Source organism: Bos grunniens, chromosome 4 (genome assembly GCF_055505025.1).
Source record: "Bos grunniens cultivar Pamir isolate PY7600 chromosome 4, Bosgru_T2T1.0, whole genome shotgun sequence".
Lineage (NCBI taxonomy): Eukaryota > Metazoa > Chordata > Mammalia > Artiodactyla > Bovidae > Bos > Bos grunniens.
The window spans coordinates 10,725,372-10,749,056 of NC_141168.1; the positions used below are offsets into that span (position 1 = coordinate 10,725,372).

General features: G+C 34.1%; 1 protein-coding gene across 2 annotated transcripts in view; it reads right to left on the reverse strand.

The window, feature by feature from the left end:
• Window positions 1-23,685, reverse strand: part of CNTNAP2 (contactin associated protein 2) — a 2,322,173-nt gene that overhangs the window by 2,297,324 nt on the left and 1,164 nt on the right. The gene's annotated exons all lie outside the window — the stretch shown is intronic.

Here is a 23,685-nt window from a genome sequence, read left to right on the forward strand (position 1 = left end):
TAATTAAAAGGTTGAGTAAGGACACTGGAAATAATTTTACAAATGAGTTTCAGGAGACAAAAACGAGGAAAGGAAGGGAGTAGGAGGTTTCAATATGTCAAAGCACACTGGTGCGTTTTGTCCAAGAATTCAATACCGTTGTCACTTTTTCTCTGCCAAATCTCTTTCTTAATATTTTTCCCCTTTTCCACACAGTATCAAAGTTCATGTCAGTTTCTTGAGTCACTGAACAGGAAGTGGTCCCCACCATCGATCGTGGACCTGTGGATCTGTTCAAGAACACTCTGCTTCTGTTCCTATCCTTTTAGATCATAGAAAATGTCTCATCTTCTTTCCTGCTTCATCTGCCAAAGTGAGCTGTCCACAAACTGAATTTTTGAAATGGGATTTGCTTCAGCAGATGAAGCTGAATCTATTTAGGCAAATTCTGAGAATCAGCAGGCAGCCCACCAAATTAAACAGGGGTAGGGAGACAGGCTTGGAAGTGTTACACTTGATGAGGAAGACTCTTGTAGCTGCCCAGACATCAAAACAACGAGCTAACAGGAAGAGAGCTAATAGGGGCTGCTTGAGCCCTAAAACCATGTATGAATTACATGTAAATTTTACACAAAGATAATGAAAAGAAAACTGACATTTATGAAATACCCACACTGTGCCATTCACTAAGGTATGCACTTTAATGCACGTCACCTCACAGTCACCTCAACAGACATTACTATTCCAATTATTTCACAAATGATAAAACTGATGTTCGTGGATAATAAAATACTTGTATTTCCACAGACTTCTTTACAGAGTAAGTTGACTCTGGGGTGTCCAATACAAAAATCTATCACATTCAAACAACAAATAAATATTTTTAAAAGGAGGGACAGACCAGTTGAAGGAATGAGTGTTTTGATAAAAATGAATGAAAAAACTCAAGTGTCCCACACATAATTTTATGGAAAATTAACCATAAGCACAGAAGAAACTCCAAGGCATCCAGAGGTCTGTTGCAATGGAAGTTTAATATATCTTCTAATACAAATAGATCTACTATAATCTTACCTAATGGTTTCAGAAGTCCTTTTTAATGTTAAATGTCAGTAGTCAAAAGAGAATGTTGACATCAATAGGATGAAAGAGCAAAGCATGGTGGCCTAAAGCCATTTAGTGGTGGAAAAAGAAGCTCAAAATACCTGATAGGCCACTGAAATAATAATCCAAATAATATATTTAATAAATATTTATAACCATATCCCTAAGCACTCTGGATAATTTTATATTGTATTTGTGCCAAGAAAGTATGATAAATGCAAGTCATTTGCAAATGATTTTAATATTTTCTTTTTAATTTATGTCACTTCAATGAGGTGAGTTTCATTTATAAAAAATTTTCAACTATGCAAGCAACAAATTACCTCATAATGTAGGCTAAATAAACTGACACCCCATGACACACACACACAAACACACATAGACACAAATGTGTATCTTAGAGAGAAATACTGAGAATTAGACATGTTTTGCCAAAATGAAAATGGACTCCAAGACTTGGGTGTTCAAAGGTTGTATTTCTTACTCATATACTGTAATTTCCCTTAAAATGTGTGAATGGTATTATCTGTATTGTTCAAGACCTAAACTCATTTCATGGATATTTTCAGTATTTCCTTATTTATATTTTTAGTAGCATAATTAAAAGATCACTTGTATGAAAACTGCACAGTAACATATCAACATCTCAGTATTAACAAAAACAAAACAATAAACTGCAAACGTCAAGTGATTAAAATTTTTGAGATAAAAATGTGAATATATCTAGTAAGTCAATGGTGGACTACCAACAATTCTACATTCTTCAGACCTTCCATACCATTTCAAAATTCAGTGCACAAAATACATTGTATTTTTCACAGAGTAAAGAAAGTTGGAAAATATCATTTCACACCTATTTCTTCATAGAATTCCCAGAAGAAAAATGCTAAAATGACAGTGTGACATTCGTCATCAATTTACAGCTAAAGTTTTATAGTTTTAGAACTTGAGAATGTTTATTCTCTTAGGATGCTTTTCTTACATTATGCCACACATCTGGCTCTAGTTTCATAATTTACAAGAAATATACTTTGTAAAAACAAAATATAACTGAAGAAAATGTAAGCATAAGCTGCAAAAAAATTCTCACTATTAATTTAATTATGATGTTCTTGAAGAAACAGCTTGGTAATCCTTCAGTAATCCTTTAAATAATTATATATTTAGGTAGAATGTGTTTTTTTTTTCCTGCCTTAATCTTTATAATTTATTTTTTAATTTCAATTTTACTTATAATTCTTTCATTTAACTGGTAATTATATGACATTAACAAAATGTATCCTTGGTCCTATCTTTTGGCAAATTACTAAGTTCAGACAAAAAAATACATGGTTTTTTTTTTTTTTCATAAAAATCTCTTTCACAAATGTTTCTATGAAATTTGAGGCTTTGCTTTAACAAAATTACATATCTATTTCATTTTTTTAGACTCTTAATGGGAGAAGGCAATGGCACCCCACTCCAGTACTCTTGCCTGGAAAATCCCATGGACGGAGGAGCCTGGTAGGCTGTAGTCCATGGGGTCGCGAAGAGTTGGACACGATTGAGTGACTTCATTTTCACTTTTTCACTTTCCTGCATTGGAGAAGGAAATGGCAACCCACTCCAGTGTTCTTGCCTGGAGAATCCCAGGGATGGGGGAGCCTGGTGGGCTGCCATCTATGGGGTCACACAGAGTCGGACACGACTGAAGCGACTTAGCTTAGCTTAGACTCTTAATGACAATTTAGGAAGATCTTTATATATATTTTAATGGTCAAATTAAGAATAAACAAGAGACTCATATTCTTCTTTCAAGTACTGTTTCTTTATGTGTGACAGAAGAGGAAAAAGAAAAAAAAAGTGCCAACCACATTTCAAAAGAAACAAATATCCCACTATGCCCTTAAAAATGGATGAAACATTCCTATCTTCCATGTGGCAGGTAAGTGGGTATTTAAATAATGCATTACCTTCTCTAGAAGTATATATTAGGCTCTAATAGAATGCTTAAAATTATACTTTTAGAGCAATTTCATGATTAAAAATAGTAACTGATTATTTATTAGTTCTAAAGATAAGGTTTCCAAGCAAGTCAAAATGCAGTATTCAGACCGTAGACTGCCAACATGCATCAGTTCTGTTTTAAAGAGACTTGACAAAGGGTGTTTCACGGCAGAAGTCCACAGAAAAGTTAAAAAGTAACTAACATACCGTGGTCTTCAGTATAGGTCACTGGGCTTATATCTTAAATTTTCCCCATTTCAAGGTTTGAAAGATTTTTGATTTTCTTCCCCTATAGTAATCACCTGTAAATCCCAACATGAGAAATAGCCATGTATTGTTTTTGCAAATCACCCAACTTGGTGTGAAAATGCTTCACCTGCCCACTGTGCTCAGACTTATGTCAATTCATCATGAGCAGTGACCCTACTGTGACATTTCAATCAAACCATGGCCATGTAACCCAAGAGACACCCAACAGTGGAGACTGAACCACTGGATACTGAAGGCAAGTGCTGCTTGACGGGAAAAACAGGTGGGATGCTCTCAACAGCCTCCACCTGCTCCCAAGTTTCGAGAAGGAGCCCAGGTGGACATTATTAACATTCCTCAGGAGACTTTGCCTGCTAAAGAACTAAACCAGACCAAAGGAACCAAAAACCGACTTACAATTCTGCAAGATGAAATCCCTTGGGAGAGCACAACCTGACCCTCCTTAATACCCCTTCCTGGGAACCATACTAATGTCCCCTAAACTTTGAAATGCAAGACTTACAGCCACTGACCCTAACTTTCCCACTGTAGTCAGTTCCTGGCATTCAGCAATATTGAGGGTAACAAGATATAAAATATGTTCATAACAATTCTTTGTGGTCCCTTGTAAGTCAATTACATAGGAAAGACTGACCCTGATTGTTGTTTTTAAATGGAAAAACTCACCATATTGGCATAAATCCCACATAATTTATGGGAGGATATCTAGACTATTGGTAGGCATCCATCATGTCCTATATAGTGATTCTTGGTTGTCTACAATGTAAAAACCACACTCAATTAGCATTATGAAGGACACAGAACACCTTGATCAATATTATTGTTTTTCTATACATCTATTCACACAGAGAAATATTTCTATATTTATAAAGTTGACATAATATAAAGTAATAATAATTGCATGTCAGTAGATGAATATGTGCTTTACAAGCATGACATCACTTGGAGTTGTTTGCATACCAGTAAACAGTATCTTTATTAAATATTAGAACAAAAAAGTACATACACACATTTTATCAAACATGAGAAAAGTAATCTGGTAAAGGAGATTAGATTAATTTTGGTAGGATTCTACCAGTTTTAACAGAAAAAGGCATACATTCTTTCTTCCTTTGTGATAATCTGTTTCTAATGAATAGATTTACTTAGAAAGCATTATCTCTAGTATATTATCAACTATACAGCTACTTTGTTACTATTGTTTTGTTTAGCACATCTCTAGAAATCTCTGTGACCTGAAACAAGTTACTTCACTTTCTTGGTTTTGATCTTCCTAATGGCGCCCCACTCCAGTACTCTTGCCTGGAAAATCCCATGGACGGAGGAGCCTGGTAGGCTGCAGTCCATGGGGTCGCTAAGAGTCCGGCACGACTGAGCGACTTCACTTTCACTTTTTGCTTTCATGCATTGGAGAAGGAAACGGCAACCCACTCCAGTGTTCTTGCCCAGAGAATCCCAGGGACAGGGGAGCCTGGTGGGCTGCCGTTTATGGGGTCGCACAGAGTCGGACACGACTGAAGCGACTTAGTAGCAGCAGTAGCAGGAGCAATCTTTGTAATAATATTACTAATATGTAACATTACTTTAGCATTTGTCTTTGGTAAAGCAATTTGTTAAGCATTTTAAGTGAATAATACCACTTAAACTTTATAAGAGCCTTGCGATTCTATCCGCAAGCTCCTGTTAGAGACAAAAGCAAGACTGAGGTTTGGAAAGACACTCCATTCTGCTTTTACTTTGGAAACTAGAATCATATATTTTTAAAAATTGTAATGGGCTCTAGAGGTAACCTAGTTCAATTCTTTAAAGTTATAAATGTAAAACTAAAAATTAGAGAGATTATAAAACTGAGCAAGACTATCCAACTAACCCACTTACTTACACTTTTTGCATGTTTTATCCCCAAACTATATCACTGACTACAAGTGTGAACGTGAAAGAAAGTGAAAGTGAAGTCGCTCAGTCATGTCCGACTCTTTGCAACCCCATGGACTGTAGCCCACCAGGCTCCTCCGTTCATGGGATTCTCCAGGTAAGAATACTGGAGTGGGTTGCCATTTCCTTCTCCAGGGGATCTTCCCCACCCAGGGATCGAACCCAGGTCTCCCACATTGCAGGCAGAAATTTAACCTCTGAGCCACCAGGGAAGCCCTATTAACACAAAAAATATTTAATAATGTGACATAATGAATGTACATTTTTTCCAATTTTCCCCATTTAGCTGTGCTTCTTAATTTCAGAATTAGTGAGAAGGTTGTTATAGCATCCTTCCTTACAGATTTCAAGTTCAAAACCTGGCTGCTCAATATGTTGTTCACGGACTGCTCAGCTTCAGTATTACATGGGAGGGAGCCTGTGAGAAATGCCGCGTCTGAGGTCCCACCTCAGGCAACTACATCCAAGTCTGCCAGGGGGTTCATGTGCGTCTAAACGGTAAGAAGTGCTACTTTCTCAAGTTCCTTCTCTCACATCAAATTCCTCAGCACCAGCTCCCGTAATGGCCAGTATTGCCGAGTCCTCAATGCCCAACAAGCATTCACGTACAACCTCTTGCTGGCAAGCATTTTAAGTAAACCAGTCATCTGCTTAAGAGCATTTTTTTGCATAGACTAAAATCTAAGATAAAGATTGTAACCTAAGATATAGACACTATTTGCATTTGTTTCAGATACACAGTCATTCAGCACTTGGAGGCTGTGCTTTATTTTATGTCAAAAGTGAAGGCCTCTGATGTGTGGTCAACACTGAAAAGTTAAGCTGCAAAGATACTAACAGTATAAAAACATATCAAGTTCTATATTGCCCTTTGTGGAATTGGTGCATTACTCAAATTCTGAAATAACCTTATTTTAATACTACATTCCTTAAAAACAAACAATTTGTATGGAATCAAATGTAATAAGAATACAAGATGTATTTTCTAACAATCCTTTGACTTGCTAGGATTTATGCATACATAGCCTAATGTAAAATGCATACAATTCAACCATTATCTTCCCAAAGTATATCGCAATCAACTAAATCTTACTAAAGTGAGAAAAATTTTGAAGTATATACATAGCACAGTAATGCCAGTGGGATGTATTAATACTTAAAAATATGAGGCATATAACCATTAATCACATTAAAAATAACTGCAAATACCCTGTAACTATTGAGTTAAAATATCAATAAGATACTATTATGTGAAAGTATATCATAATTACATTCAATATTATATACTTCTTCAAAGTCAGCTATAAACAATACATTTTGAAAACATATTATTTAGGAACTTGCCTCTTATTCAATGAGTAAGTGCTGCTTCAATCATATACATCCATGTATTAAATGATCAAAGCTATTTCTCTGCTTACCTAAATTCTCTAAGCTAAATATCATTGAATTACTGCAAATATTAGTATTGATGTTTCTGAGTCTGAAATGCTCTCTCATGTAGACAATATTGTCCAGGAACAAAATAATATTTTTGCATAATGAAACAAATATTCCTTTTGATATTAAAATCTTTTAGGCAATTCATACTGACTAGAACGTAATTATAAAAACTGATACACATTTCTGAAAATTGTATACATATAACTATATGTTAAAGCACTTAGTTCACTTAACATTTCCACTCCTTCCTCAACTCTGGATGTACTATTTTTCAACTGTCCTTGATTTCTTTCAGATTTAAATGTGTTTTGTGTCAATATATTAAATAATGAATTTAATTTTCAAAGAGAAAGCAGCATTTAACTTCCTTACGCCTAATATCCTGGTGTCTGGTGAGAAACAACAAGTCATTTGATACAAAACACTCGTGAATATTTTCTCTTATTGCTCATTTTTATTACCTGACAGATGAAGATCAGTGATTTTTCTTTCACTATTATAACCCAGTTTCCTTCCACCTCAACTTATCTATCTTCCTGTTTGATAAGAGTAGGCAGAAGAAAAAGAGACACACAGGTAATAAAAAGCCATGAGAGGTAACTCCGGACTTGCTTTAAATTTCCCGGAGGTAAAAGGAGAGTGTTAATCTTTTTCACTCTCTCCTTTGTCCTTCTGTTTCTATAAATTAAATTATAAATCCACCTCCTTTTACTGAAAAGAGTATTCAAAATTTGAGGAAGCGAAGGAACAAATATTTTCCAAGATGGTTGACGATATCCTATGGCCAGGAAGTTGGAAATTGAAAAAATAAATATCTAATATATATACTCTACCACTGTCAGACAGAAAATGATAGATACCATCACCTGGCGTGACTCAGGCTGGCTGCAAGGCAAAGGCCAGTCATGGCCTCAGGGCTCATCTGAGTCACAGAGAAATATTGACATAGTCACTAGGAAATATTGACAGGATCTCAGACTATGTCACATAGTATAATTTTCTAGTGACTAACTCTCCATCAGTTTTATGATCCTCTCATTTCAATTCATACCTTAATGTAGCAAAACATAATTGTTAATTTGGCCTGGGCCTTTGCAAAGAAATTACATAGCTTTTAGTATAGGCAAAGTTGCTTATTTAAAAAGTTAAACTATAAGTTTTTTCTACCTTCATAGAGAGTATAAAACCCTTCAGGACAGAGACACTGTCTCCAAAGTTTTCATAATCTCCAGGGCTTACCACAGTGATCTTTTTTTAATAGACACTCAGATGTTTCCATTAATAATGAAAACATGTCTATAAACAATTTCAGCTGAGTGCTGAACCTCCAAAAATCCTGGGCACTGATTTTCAGGGTCTTAAAATAATACCACTGATTTCCCAGCTTTCTAGCTATTTGGATAGTCAAATTCAAAAATGAAAAAAAATTGTCAAATTTCTTTTTATACTTTCCATCACATTTCAGAAAACAAGCTTTATACCATCTGCCCATATGGCTGACAAGTTACAGTAAAAATGTTTATGCTTTTGGATATGTTCCTCATGCCCACAAGCTCTCTAATTTGCACATGTTGTGGGTTTTCAGAAACATTTGTGAGTAAGGTAATGGAATGCCTGCTACACTGTAAAATGGGCTCTCCTAAATAGATTAATTATTTTATACTGCTTGAGTAATTTCTCCCTTACTTTTTAACAACAGTATACTTTTAAAACAAATGACTTTTAAGTACTAACATCGTTGTGTGTATAGCTCCACTTATATTGCCACCTATAACAAATTATAAATTCAATTAATATAGATGATATATGCACGATTTCCTTCAGTTAATTCTTTCATTAAGAAAATGAGATATTACCTCCCTTGTTGACCATTTACATGTGACCAATTACACGAAAATTAAATAATAAATACTGGTCTTACCTTTGCTAATTATTCCAAATGTAAGTGTCAGCTTCCCAACTAAATTATGAAACAAATGTCTGCAACAATCACACATAATTTTGCAATATCTACATAGTCTAGCATTATAAACACTGTATAATAAATATCAAATGCATTAAAAAATAACAAAATTATTAAAATTAATCTACCATGATGTGCCACTCACTACACATTTTGTCCTTAATCCTTATAGCAAGCCTTTCATGAAGGTACTCTTATTTCATCATTGTAAATATCAGAAATCTAAGGCTCAAATTTTAGATAATTTGTCCATGGTCACTGAGGAACAGAACTAACAACCACATCCAGCCTTTCTTACATGAAAGTCTGTGCTAATAAGCATTAACTGATACTTTTCCAAAATAATATGTAAATTATTTATAAAAAATTCAGACTTTCACCAAATTAATGTCAACACATTTGAGCAGGTGTCCAGTAGAAAAATAATTTTCAGCAATGACTATAGAACATTATGTGACAGTGATCTTTATTTTAGGAGATTCTAGGATGAGATATCCTTTCACAGTAAAGGATATTATTTCACATATTTAAGGATATTATTTCACATATTTAAGGAATTCAGCTTTGACAGTAGAGAAATCTTGCCACAGATAATAACAGAGTTATGAATGCTGACACAGAGACAACCCCTTGAATCTAAAATTCATAGGTGGTGAATAAATGAACAAATACATACATAAATAAATTGCATACATACAAACATAAAACACTCATAGATTATTCTGATTTTTGTTTACTTCAGTGAAGTTCACCTAGCCAAATTTACTGTTTCAGATTAAAACCAAAATAGATTTCAACTACTTTTCATTCAAAACTACAAAAAAAAAAAAAAAGCAAAGCAAAACAGAAACAGATCAAGTTTTCCAAAAAATTTAGAAAATGGCATATATTTTTAAATGACAATGAAGAAACACCTTATTCCCACCTACCCTACACCCAAATCTATGCAGTAATAGTAATTTATGCAATAGTCTATGTATAGTAATATATATGCTTTTTATTCCAAACACCCAACTTGGATGATAGTGTAGCTCATTCATAGAGTGCAAGATGTTCTCTTTCTTTAAAAAAAAAAATTAGGTATAAGTGACACATAACACTGTATGAGTTTCACGTGTACAACAAAATGGTTAGATATTTGTAAATATTGTGAAACGCTTACCACAACAAATCTAGTTAATGTTCATCACCAGAGTTACAATTTTTTTCCCGTGATGAGTACTTTTAAAATTCACCCTCTTAGCAACTTTCAAATATGTAATACAGTGTTACTAACTATGGTCACCATGTACATCACATCCCCATGATCTATTTATTCTATAACTGGAAGTGAGTACCTTGCGATCTAGCTCAGCATTCTGCCTATGCCCTCAACTCCCCACCTCTGGCACCACCAGTCTAGTTTCTGCAACCACGTGCTTGATTTATTAATCTATTGATTTTTAGGTTTCACATATAAGTGAGATCACATGGTATTTCTCTTTCGCTGACTTATCACACTTAGCATAATATCCGTTAGGTCCTACCCGGAGTGGCAAAAAGGCAAGATTTCAATATTTTTATGGCTAAGTAATATTCTACCATATATGTGATATATTAATATATCTTCTTTATCCACTCTCCTTTCAGTGAACACTCTGGTTGACTCCATATCTTGGCTATTATAAATAGTACTGCAGGGCATATGTCTCTTCAAGTTAGTCTTTTCATTTTCTTCAGGTAAATATCCAGAAGTAAAATTTCTAAATCATAGAGTAATTCAATTTTTAATTATTTGAAGAATGCCCATAATGGTTTCCATAGTAAATGCACAGATTTACACTCCTACCAACAGTGCACAAAGGTTCTCTTTTTTTGCTTCCTCACCGACAGCTTACTTCTTATATTTTTGATAACTATTGTCCTAACAGGTGTAAGGGGATTGCTCATCGTCCTCTTGATTTGTGTTTCCCTGATGGTTACTGTTGCTGAGCATCTTTTCATGTGCTTTCCAGCTCTCTGTCTTCTTCAGGAAAATATTCAGATCCTCTGTCCAGTCTTAATTAGATGATTTGTTTTTTTTTTTTTTTTGCTCTTGAACTCCATGAGTTCTTTATATATTTTGATATTAACCCCTTACTGAAAACAGTAGCCCCCACTAATCTGCAGGGAATACATTCTAAGATTTCAGGTGGATGCCTCAAACCATAGATAGTACCAACCCTATACATACTATGCTTTTCCCCTATATATACCTATATAGGGAAGCTTTAATTTATAAATCAGGCATAGTAAGAGATTCACAGTAACTGATAATAGACAATTATAACAATATACTGTAACAGAGGGTCCATAACTTTTGCAATTTGAGTTCCAGCATAAAAACCAGCATATATTTCCTTTTCCTTCTATACACTTCTGTGCGTACAGAAGACTTGTTCTTACTGTAGGTCTTAGCAACCTCAGTAAGTTGAACACAAGCACTGCCAGAATCAGTGCTGCAAACTGAATCCGGGACAGTCGATCTGATAGCGAGGTTGGCTACTAAGTATTTAAGGGGCAGGAGGTGCTGGACAAAGGAGTGATTAATGTCCTGGGTGGGACAGCACCGGAAGGCATGGAAGATCATCAAGCTACTCAGAATGGTGCACTATTTAAAACTTACCACTTGCTTATCTTGGAATTTTGCATTTAATATTTTCAGACTGCAGCTGACCTCAGTTAAGCGAAACCTTGGAAAGAGAAACCGTGGATAAAGAGGAAATACTGCACAGGATTTTCAAACATTTTCTTCCATTCTGAAGGTTGCCTTTTCACTTTGTTGATGGGCTCCTTGGCTCCTTAATCTTTTTAGTTTGATGTCATCCTACTTCCTTTCTTTGCTTTTGGTGTCAGATCTAAAAATTCATCACCACGACCAAAGTTAAGGAGCTTATCACTTACACTTTCTTCCAGGAGTTTTATAGCTTCAGGTGGCACATTCAAGTCTTTAACTCATTTGGAGGTGACTTTTGTGTATGTTGTTAAGATAGTGGCCCAGTTTCATCCTTTTGCATATGGCTGTCCAGTTTTCCAAACACCATTTATTGACGAGGCTATAATTTCCCCACTTATATTCTTGGTTGTCATAAATTAATTGACTTGGCTGATAGTCAATTTCATTCATAGATTGTAAGGTTTCTTAATGCTTATTTTTAACAACACTGGTAAAACATTATTCTCTTACTAAAGATAATACATGCATATTCTCTATTTTATCCAGCAAAAATGTATTTTCCCTCTATTTGTTGATAAACTATCAGGCCGTGTTATTTACTCTTGCAAAACTTTATTTTTTCTCATCTGTTTTGCAAAAGACTTATTCCAAAGTCATGAGCTACATCCCAATCAGAGGAACGTCCAAACTTGGCCAATGTGGTGACTGCATAGTTGTTCTCTTCTGCTTGGAACATTTCTCCTCTTCTCTTCCCTTATGTAGCTCCTTCTCATTCTTTAGGTTCCAACTATAAAGTTGTAACAGAGAGGATCTGGTTAATCACTGATGAACTTGCCTCTGGAGTGACTGAGCAATTTTAATTGAAATTCTAACATACCTAATAAATAAAAGAGACTTAAGGTAACTTGCTAAGGTTGAATATTACAAAAAAGGATAGTGAAAACAATTTTGCAATGAGAGATAAAAAAACAAATAAAATGTATGACTTACAGAAGCATGCGGCTGGAGACTTTCAAGAATCCCTGGGACAGCACAGAGATCCAACAAGTCCATCCTAAAGGAAATCAACCCTGAATAGTCATTGGAAGGACTGACACTGAAAGTGAAGCTCCAGTACTTTGGCCACCTGATGCAAACAGCCAGTTCCTCTGGAAAAGACCCTGATGCTGGGAAAGATTGAAGGCAGGAGGAGGAGGGGGCAACAGAGGATGAGATGGTTGGATGGAATCACTGACTCAAGTGGTATTATATTATTATTAATCTTTCCCACTAAGATTAGCATGTTCATCTTATAAACATTCAGTTTATAAACCGAATGTGTTACATGAAAGATTAGTAAGAGTATAACAAATAAAAAAATGAGAAATAATTTTAGGTCCAGACCTAGGTCACTAATTTTCCAAAACAAGCTAATCTTCATGCATGTTTCTGAGTAGTTATTTTTTAATTATTCCTCAGGCGACATTGTCACAGGCCACTTCCGCAGGCCAGTAACTCAGCTGCTAGCATGATTTGTCTTTGGCTCCACCATTAGTACATTTGTCATTTGAAAGTTCAATACGTAGAAACAAACACAGTGTGAGACGCTCTAAATACTATAATTATAGACATATAAAATGAACAAATAGATCTGAAAGCCTCTTACAGAAAGCTCCATTGAAGTCAATTTAATAGAAGAACGTGTCATTTTTATTTACACTATTTGAAATCTCTTTTAAATTTGGATATATTACTCTAATTTTTTCACATCTAAAAATGTGCAATAATGATGCACTTTAATAATATACTTTCTGTAAAACTGAAATGCTTCAGATCACTGTATACAATAATTATGTAACATTAAAGCATGTTTCCATGATATGAAGACTACTCAAATTGCAGTAATATTTTCTTAATATACTTTGGGCAAAGAACACACAATAAACTGAAATTCAAGACTATGTTGCCTTTCCATTTAAAAAAAATAAAAGATGTAAATTAGGCTTTAAAATAACTTTTAATACTCTGTTACTTTTTGCTGTTGTTATTGTTGTTCATATAGATGAGTCCATTTTAAGGCAGTATTTTATAAGACAAGAATGATTACTTACAGATAAACTTTATTGTAACTAATATATTAAAATTATACTACTGATTACATTGCATTTAGCTATAGAAATATCAGTAGAACTGATAAAAGAAATCTTTACATGTCATTACAATCTAGCCATTTGCATAATTTATATATAGAACTCATCTATGAGTTCAATCAGATTATATTTATTTATGTTTATGTACCCAGAAATGTGATAGGTCATTTGAGGGCTATAAGTAAATATAAATCAAAATGTTTTCTCTTAACAGCTATATTAATCTTTGATATGTTAATTGGCCATCTATAAAATGGTGACTTAAAATTTAATCAGACTTAATGATATCTGTCTTCAAATACTTTACAGCAATAGACTATAGAGTAGATACTAAGCTATTATTATCTTAAAGCCCAGCTAGAACTAATGGCATGAATTTATGTAAATGTAGATTATGTATTAGTATATGGGATAACTTGATAAAAGTAAAATTGTATAAATGTGAAATCTGTGAGTTTTTAATTTTTTGAGCACTCTTATGCTTTGAGCATTCCAAAATAGAGGTAACTGTTTAATTTTATATGATAATTCAATGCAACTAGTACAGTGCCATATATGGTAAAAGATATACACTGAAGTCTAGCTCTTTTGATACAATGGCACACATATATGTGTAGGCTGTGCCCATGCAGACCAGAGGTTAAACAGGAGTCACTTGTATTATCAGCAGGTAGTGGTGGAGAATCATTGTAAAGCTTACAAATTTTTAACCAGGTTTAGCTGGATGGCAGACTTTGAAAAGGCAAGGCTGGAGGATGTTTTAAGGATGAGGTGCAGCATGTACAAAGTTTCAAATGTACAGACAGGAAGAGTTAATTCAAAATATAAACACATAGAATATAAGTGATTATTTTTTGTATTCATCAAAGAATATTCTTGTTCTGTTAAAGATCAAAATGAAATTCACTGAACATCCCACAGCAACTTTGACAATATCAACTAATATGCTGGATAATATACACTGCTGCTGCTGCTAAGTCACTTCAGTCGTGTCCGACTCTGTGCGACCCCATAGACGGCAGCCCACCAGGCTCCCCCGTCCCTGGGATTCTCCAGGCGAGAACAGTGCAGTAGGTTGCCATTTCCTTCTCCAGTGCATGAAAGTGAAAAGTGAAAGTGAAGTCGCTCAGTCGTGTCCGACTCCCAGCAACCCCATGGACTGCAGCCTACCAGGCTCCTCCGTCCATGGGATTTTCCAGGCAAGAGTACTGGGATGGAGTGCCATGGCTAAATGTATGCAATTATCAAGTTTCTCTGCAACTACTCTATCATTTACAAGATTTTTTGACAACTTAGGCACTCTCTTTGAAGTACCTGTTAAGCACAATAATTATTTTGTTGACATCTGTCTTCAACTTACATGCAGATTACAGGTATTTCTTTGAAACAGCGTGTTTTGAAAAGGGCATTCATGCTTGTCTTTTAATGAGTCTGACCAACCATATGGCTTAAATGAAGTACAGAAAATGCTATAAAATAGAGCCATGTAGCAAAAGGGTTTGAGACATTGTAGAGCTGACACAGCATGGTTTCTTTATTTCCCTTGATAGATTAATATTCATGTATAAATAATGATAAACAAGTATCTGTGCTTATCACTGCACGGCGTGTCAGCAATCTGGGTAATTTCTCATTCTAACATTAGATAATTGAAGATAACTTACATTATCTGTCATTGGCCTACCCCTTATAAGTCCAAATAGCAAAGGAACTGCTTATCATCCTCTTGATATTTTGTCTGCAATTAGACCAAATCACCACAGGGAGGTGATGGTACCTCCAGTCTGCTCCAAAGTTCTGAGGTTTGGGCCATGTGTTAGATTTTTCTAATATCAGCATATACAAAATAGGAAAAGGCATTTCAGAAGGAGGGAACAGAATGTAAGACAGCATAAAAGAAATGTGAGTAGAAGCAGCATGTTGTATTGAAGAAGTTGCAAGGATTGTAGTATGGCAAGGCTCTGGAGGGCAAATGTTGGGTTAGGGGAGATTACATCAAAGGGACAGACAAGAGCCAGAGAAGTGGAGCACATGACAAGATTTGTGTTTGGGGAAAGTATTTCTGGCATATGTATCAATGATAAACTAGAGGAGAATGATTAAGAGCAAGGAGACATACTAGGAGGCTGCTAAATTAATGTCTGGATGGAAATGCTGGAAATCTTAACTAGAACTGTGGTCACAGGATGGACAAAGAGGAATAGGTACAAGAGGTTTTAAGCATTAGAACTGACAAATATTTTTGAGACAAATAATTTCCCATAGCCATTAAAGATAAAGAAGTTTTCCTCTTGACATGACTCTCAAGAAAAGTTTTATGATTAATTATCATTTGAAATTCATCCTCAAAACACTGGTTATAGATGACAGAGGTATCAACTTTTAACCTTTGGTAATGTCAATAATATTTGCAGTTCTGGATACATACCGCAAAATTTCCTGAAGACCAGTTTTAAATAGCTTTTATTCCTATCTGACAAAACATTTTAACAAATATTTTCTGTACCTTTAAATAAATAGTTTCACAAGATAGAATTCCATTGTAAAATCAGTTCATTATGAAGAGGTTTAAAATATAAATAACATTGTTTCCATTATTATCATTCAATGTTATCACTGACATAGAAACTTTATGATGACAGGTATTCTTTTCCCTACAACTCTACATAAGCAGGTAATTAATCCTTAAAATACTGCCTAGATGCAAGTTGAAACTCAGTTATAGAGAACTGGAAATCAATGACTTAATATTTCACCTAGCCAGCGGCGCCATCGTTACGAGCACAGACTGTGTGGACAGATCATACAAGTGGCCTGGAAAGCTACTTTACTTCTCTGCCTTCACTGTCTTATCAGCAAGTTGGAGCAGTGTTGTATTAAATGAGTTAATACTTCCCTGGTGGCTCAGACAGTAAAGAATTCGCTTGCAATGCAGGAGAATTCACTGGAATGGAGTGTTTGATCCCTGAGTTGGGAAGATGCCCTGGAGAAGAGCATGGCGACTCACTCCTGTATTCTTGTCTGGAGAGTCCCCATGGACTTAGGTGCCTGCGGTGCTACAGTCCATGGGATCTCAGACTCAGCCATGACTGAGCGACTAAGCACAGCACAGCAATACATCTAGAGAGTACCGCTTGACCTGCAGTATGCAATCGACAAACATCAGTATTCATGTCAACTGGAAAAAAATTTTAAGCATAATAATCTCTACTGATGCCTAGAGTTCTGGAAAAGAACACTAACAGATTGGTGCTGAAAAGGTAATTGTTATGAGTTTTTAGAACTCAATCAGGAAACATTTATTAGAGAAATGATATATACTTGTTGAACAAGCCTTCCAGTTTTGACATCAATTGCACACAAATACATCAGTATATAAATATTTGAAGGAGGCTGTTTATATTTGTGGGGCTGCCCAGGTGGCGCTAGTGGTAAAGAATCTGCCTTCCAATGCAGGAGATAGTAGAAGCAATGTAAATACCCAATTATGACACACTGATATCTTTGACAGAATTACCTTTGTCAACTGACACAATAAAATGGTTACTCTTACTTCCAAACTCCAGATAGCCAACAATGCTAGAATCTGCTTTAAACAAGCCATGAGAAACCGACATGCCTATGTTAAGATCCTTGAGTAAATCTCACGTATACTACAGACGTGCATCAGGTACGATGAAATTGTACTCTTGAAGATTTCATCACCACCATTAACAACTTCTTCTACTGTATAAAACAGACATAAAAGTATTTTTTTCCACATGATAACACTGAATATTAATCATGTGATTTAAGTAACGAGTATAGCTTCTCATTAATGAAAGTCAGCTGAAAAACCTCCAGTGATGATAACCTACATAAGTAAAAAATAAAGTTTTACTTTATAGATCAAATCTGATGAGATTTTATGTGGTTACCTGGTTGACTGTGTCCAGAAGGATTGGATTTTGTGGCCATATTCAAACTCACTGAGAAAAAAATGCCACAATAGGTTAGCAGCACTATCTTGATGATGGCATCAAGCTTATGTTTTATTGTGGCCATGAGTGTGCAGGGAGGAAAAAAAGTCTGGATCACATGTTCTTAGATCAGCTGACATTAAATTCATTAAACTAATAACATATTCATTTAATCATTTGAAAAACTGACATTCATAAATGATTTTCCAGATATATTTTTGCTTGAATTAAAAATGTTTCAAATATACCACAGGCATTATATACATTTCAAGCTTAAATTTATTAACAATTAAGTAATTTAATGAAGAAATTATTCATGTGTAATTACCAAATTTTAAACACACGCTATCCCTAAAATATGCTAAAATTACATAATTAGGCTGATTTTTTTTTCATGTAGTCCTTCTGTTCACATATTTTGCACAATATGTATATCATCTACTGAGTATATGACATGGAAGTAAACATTTGCTTTTATAAGGTTGATTAATAACTTGATTCACATTAAGTAAGAGATGACTACCTAGTAAAATGAGTTGAGTGATGCATTTTAATCAATATACAATTTACCTTAGTTCACAATAACTGTGTGAGTCTGCATTTTTTACAAGTAACGATAAACACTTTCCATTTTAAAAGAATATTCTTACAGGTAAATGTATTCTTTGGCAAAGCATGGTACTATTTCACTCCAGAATAAGTTGTTTTGTTAATTCAGAGCACAGGTACTTACTTTGCCTGTGCATTCCTTTTTAAACAATCTCGTAATTGAATGACTTAGTTGACACTGTTAGAGTGGCTAAGAGAAAATTAGGAGTCAAGGCAAAATTTGTCTTTTTATGTACTTTTTTCAACATGACATATAATGCATAGAAGTGAGCAAATACTTATTGAATTTAATTAAACTTTTTATAACTTGATTCCAGTGTAGACGCACCACACAAGACAGCGTCAGGGAGCCTGACTTTATGAAGGTTAACCTTCATTCACCCTCTTCTATGATACAAACGGATTAGTGAGACTGTGCACCCACCAAGGGGTGAACTGCAAACAGGAAGAAGAACCTTATATGTCTTTGGGGATCATTTTTCCTGATACGAAATATTCTCAGGAACTAATTTTACCTCCTTCCTAAATATAAAAACATTAAAGAATATATCACTATGTATGTTTACGAGAGTATTTCAAACAAACGTGAATCATAAGGAAAATGTTGACTACGGCCCTCGGGAGCTTGCCTGTATTTCTGCAGCATTTTTATAGTATACCAAAAATGTGATCTCTTCAGAAGCAAACTCAGAGCCAACGAATACATCTTTATTTCCAGATTTCCTACTATCAGGGGAGGTTTTAAAATCTGGAGTGCTATAAAAAATTCAGTTACTTCAAGCTGTTATTATGAATAGTCTACCCCCAAAATGAACTAAGTAAGAGTTTAACAAGCTCTTTTCGAAATTTACAATCAAGGAAATCAGTCAACTTTGTCTTCAAAGTCCAAATGTTTCTGTTTCTTTTGTAGAATAACTGATCCAAATCACCCAACTCTTCATGACTGCGTAGTAGGAACACAAATTAGGAAGAAACAACCAACTCAAGACATGTCAAATTAACCTGATGCTTAAATGGACAGCATGGAATTGAAATGTGGAGCTACTAAAGTCTATAACCAAGATGTGTGTGTTAAATGGTAATGTTAACCCCAGATAAACAAATGGTTTTCTTTTAAATGTCTCTATAAAATAAATATCACTAACAGAACCATGCAGATACGAAGGAATGAATAGAGGAGCTTGGAGATTGTAGTTGCACTAAGTCAATTCTCCAACTCAACCTCCAGGAGGAAAAACAAGTCTTAAATCACCGCTGGTTTTTAACCATGTTCATTTAGTTCAATACTATATAAGCTTATTACTGGCAATTTTAATATGTTGGGGCTTGATAGGGGACAATAAACATCACTCCTTTCTGTCTCTGAGTTCTAGATTAAAAAAGAAGTCGCAGATGGAGAGCAAACATCACCCTTTACGTAATAATTGCGGATACGGAAGAAAAGTGCTTCAGTGTGTGGCAACCATGGGATGCATTAACCTTAATTCTGAAATTAAACAGGCCTTCTATCCATAGGAAGAGCTGACCATCATAAGACTCCTCATATTACCACAGAAATTACTGCAGAGGCATAGCCTACTCTGACACGTCTTTTAGTAGAACCTACTACACCTTTTGCAGGAAGCCTGGAAGAAAGCAGGTGGAAGGGCTCAACTAGGTTCTTCTCCCAAAGCCACCTAACAGGTTAAGTCACTCCGCCTAACCTGGAGTGGGATGAGTGAACAGCAGAGATAGAGGCTAAGAAGGTTATAAGCGCAGTTTTCTCCACATAAAAGAAAACATTAGGACAGAGAAAGAGGGGGCACTTCCAAATACCAACAATCTCTTTAGTTGGTCAGAACTAAAACAGGCAGGTTCTAAAGATCCCAGGAGATGGGAAGATGCAGTTTTAACTGATCATTCTGTTGAGAAGTATTCTCTTGTATCAGTCTCATTTGAAAAGCTAAAGCCTATACAAAGATCACTTTATCATTATTCTTACATATTAACATGGAAAAACTACACACATAATTTCTTCCATGACCAAATAGGAGATGATTATAGAAATATATCTTAGTTTTCGACAACCTACTTATCTTATAATATGTATTTATCTAGAAACATTCAAACACTCAACTTCAGACACTGATTATAAATATAGCATTCCCTTTATTTCCTTAATGTAGACTTTGAGGCTTAAATTATTATGCACTCTATTGTTTAACTTAGCACACAGGATAAATGATAAACTAAAACACTTCTCAAATCAATGAGATAAGGGAAAACTTTGAAATTACCCATTTGCTTCTTTATTCCATTAAAATCAATCACTACAGACACAATATACAGAAGTGGTTCTCTCTGTGTTTAATATTTTTAAGATAATCACCCACTAGATTTGAAGTAAGAATCTCCCCTTATTCTTCACCACATTTACAACAAATAAAATCTTCTTTAAAAAAGAGAAGCAAGCCAAGGGGCGGTACATCGAATTCTTTTTATGTTTCAATCATGAAAAGGATACATCAAACAAGATGACTTACTAGTTCACTTTTAAAGACTTATTAAGATTTTCTCTGGAAGAATTTATAATTAAGGGAAGTGATTTAAAATCTCAAAGAAGTTATAGACCTTGAAATGTCCTGCCAATTAGAATAGAAAAAATATTAGAAATGTGATTTTAAAATATATATGATATACATCAAACAACTTTGGTGTTATTTGTCTAAAGATGATGTGTTGTATGCTTATACTTGTTTAAAAGTTAATGAAAACTATATTGAATCTGTGGATTGCTTTTTTTACTCATTTTTTCCATGTATCGATATTAAAAGAGAAAATTTAGACAAAGATCCCAATTTCCTGAACAATGAAATCAGGATCATATATTTATCTCTAATGAGTGAATAATATTTTTCTTTTCATTGGTTTGGATTAAATAAATAATGTTAGGTTTTCAATCAATGAACTTTACTGACCTAAAGAACTTTTTAAATTAAATTCATTTAATTAAGACAAATTTATTACTACGTTCAAGCTCAGTATAACTAATAGTATTTGCCTTCACATTTACTTATATATTTTACATTTAATTCAACTTTTTAAAAGATACCATTTTAAGGTTGGCATGTGAACTAAACAGAGAAAAAAGACAAATTTCCTACTGTTTTAATATTGTTTATTTAGTTACTTGAAATAATTGCACATGAAAAGATCTATCTATAAATGTGCAAGCAACTTAAACCCCTTGAGAGACTTGTTAGAAAACATATAAATACACATATATTTTACATATAATAAATATATAATATTATCTATATTAAATAATATTGTATCCTTATACATTTTATATCACACATATTATATAAAATGTATTTAAAGGATTTTAACATATGTATATATAAATATCTATATACATTTGTGCTTATATAAGTAAAAACATGTTTGCTACAAAGTATTTGATCAATTGAACCCACACTTTTCAAATACTCCAGTCAGTGAAATTATAGTTTAATGGCTATATAAAATAATGCAAAGCAACTTTTATTAGAAAGCACTATTTAAGTCAAAATTTAATATACTTTAAGAATAAACTAAATTCACTAAATGCTAGCTCAAGCTTCTCATCATTTAGAACTGTACTGCCAGGGTCTTTCAAATGTGTTCAAATAAATGCAATTCCCTAAGAGTAAAATATTCAACTTAAACTTTACATATGTGCCCTGTGCACATACATTCACAAGAAGCAAGGTTCTCTGATGCCATTGGCTCAGCAGCAGCTCATTTCCACTATCTGCCAAGAAATTAAAATCCATTTCTACTTAATCCTAGAGATAAGCTTCTTTAAAGTTTATTTTAGTTTAGTTATAAAAAAGACGGTATTAACAGGAACAGCCTTCGTATATACAGTTCAATAATAGGGAAGAAGAAATAAGCCAGAAGCCAATGCATATCTGAAACGATGTTGTTATGAAATTTTAAAATATTAACCATATCTTCCAAAAAAACATCCATCATATTAGAAAGTTATCTGGGAACCATAAGTTTTAGCATAGTCATCATATTTTTTAAATGGGTACCAAATAAAAACATTACTTTTAGGTTTTCAGACTACTTTTTGTCTTGTGATGACCTCTCCTGGTTGAGTTGTTCATTATCTTAGATTCATGTAGTTAACCATTTTTTCTCTCTTTTGGGTATTGGCTTTTAGTATTAAGAATTTAACTCTCAAACTTCTTCAGAGCTGCATATATTATATAAACAAAACTTTTCATTAAGGGTAGAAGTATAGATTTAAAGTACTGAGTATGTGACACTCGTTCTAATCAGTAAAATTGAAATCACTCTTATTGTTTAATTCATTTCTAGAATGGGGGCAACTCTGAGTTTGGTCCCACAACTCAGATTCAAACAAAAGAAAACATCATATTATTTAAACCATTACACTTTTTTTTTCAAAAATGAGGAATAAGAGTTAAATAAATAAACCTGAATAATTGAACAAAACTATTATCTATCTTAAAAGTAATGGTCTCTCTTCTTCCCTGTAGCCAAATTCTAAGTTATAAGAACTAAGAATGTATGTAGGAAATGACAACTTTTCGGTTCTTAAAATATAGTAACCCAATGACTGCATGTAAGCCATTCTTGACACATGAATTTTTCAGATGGATCCATTATAATTAAAGTATACAGAAAAATGAAGTACAGAACTCAGGAAAAAAGTCTGGCTCTAAGGGCCTTGAGTCCGTGAACACAACAAATTTCATGTATAATGAGCTTATTTTCTTTTTTTTTAATTTTTTAATTTTTTATTTTTTTTGGTAATGAGCTTATTTTCTGAGGAAAGTGGCAACTAGTTCTATATAACCAGACCTTGACATGGAAACTGAAATTTCATCAGAATAGTTTTCTCAGTAGCTGGTTACATATTTATGGAATACTGAGCATTAATGCTGCATAAGTTATATTTAAATCTATAAAACTGGCATTCAATATTAATAACATATCACATTTTTATGTCTAATCTATTTTGTGAAAAAACTGTAAAACTTTTTTTCAAGTTCATTACAAACTTAGATTACCATTTAGTGGCTTCTCTATCTTGAAATGATATCTTGAAATGAAAGGGAATCAAATACTGTACTTGGGAAAATTTGTCAAAACAGTAAATCTGGATCATCATATGATATTACTACTTAGTAGGTTTTTTAGCACAACTTATAAAGTCAGTTTTCAATGTTTATTCTTATTAATATTTATACACTGGAATAAGAGCATTAATATTAACATATGGATGAAGATATTCTAACGGATCCTAGGATCTGATAGAGATACTTCACATATGAATTCTGGAAAACACTAAACTTTTCTTCCTACATGGAAAACACTTATTTTTCAAAACCTAAAATCTCCGTGATGACTCTTTAACAACTCATTCATTTTCAGAAACAAGTATTTCTTATGAATATCACCCTATCATCCTACAGGCAATCTTTCTGGTGCTTAACTCTTTCTGAGCCAAAGGAGCGCTCATGCATTTCCTCTCTAGATGCACAATACGCACTTCTAAAGCAATGCAGAAGATGGGCTGGAATCAGAAGATGGGCTGGAATCTTCCATTGCTTCCTACTC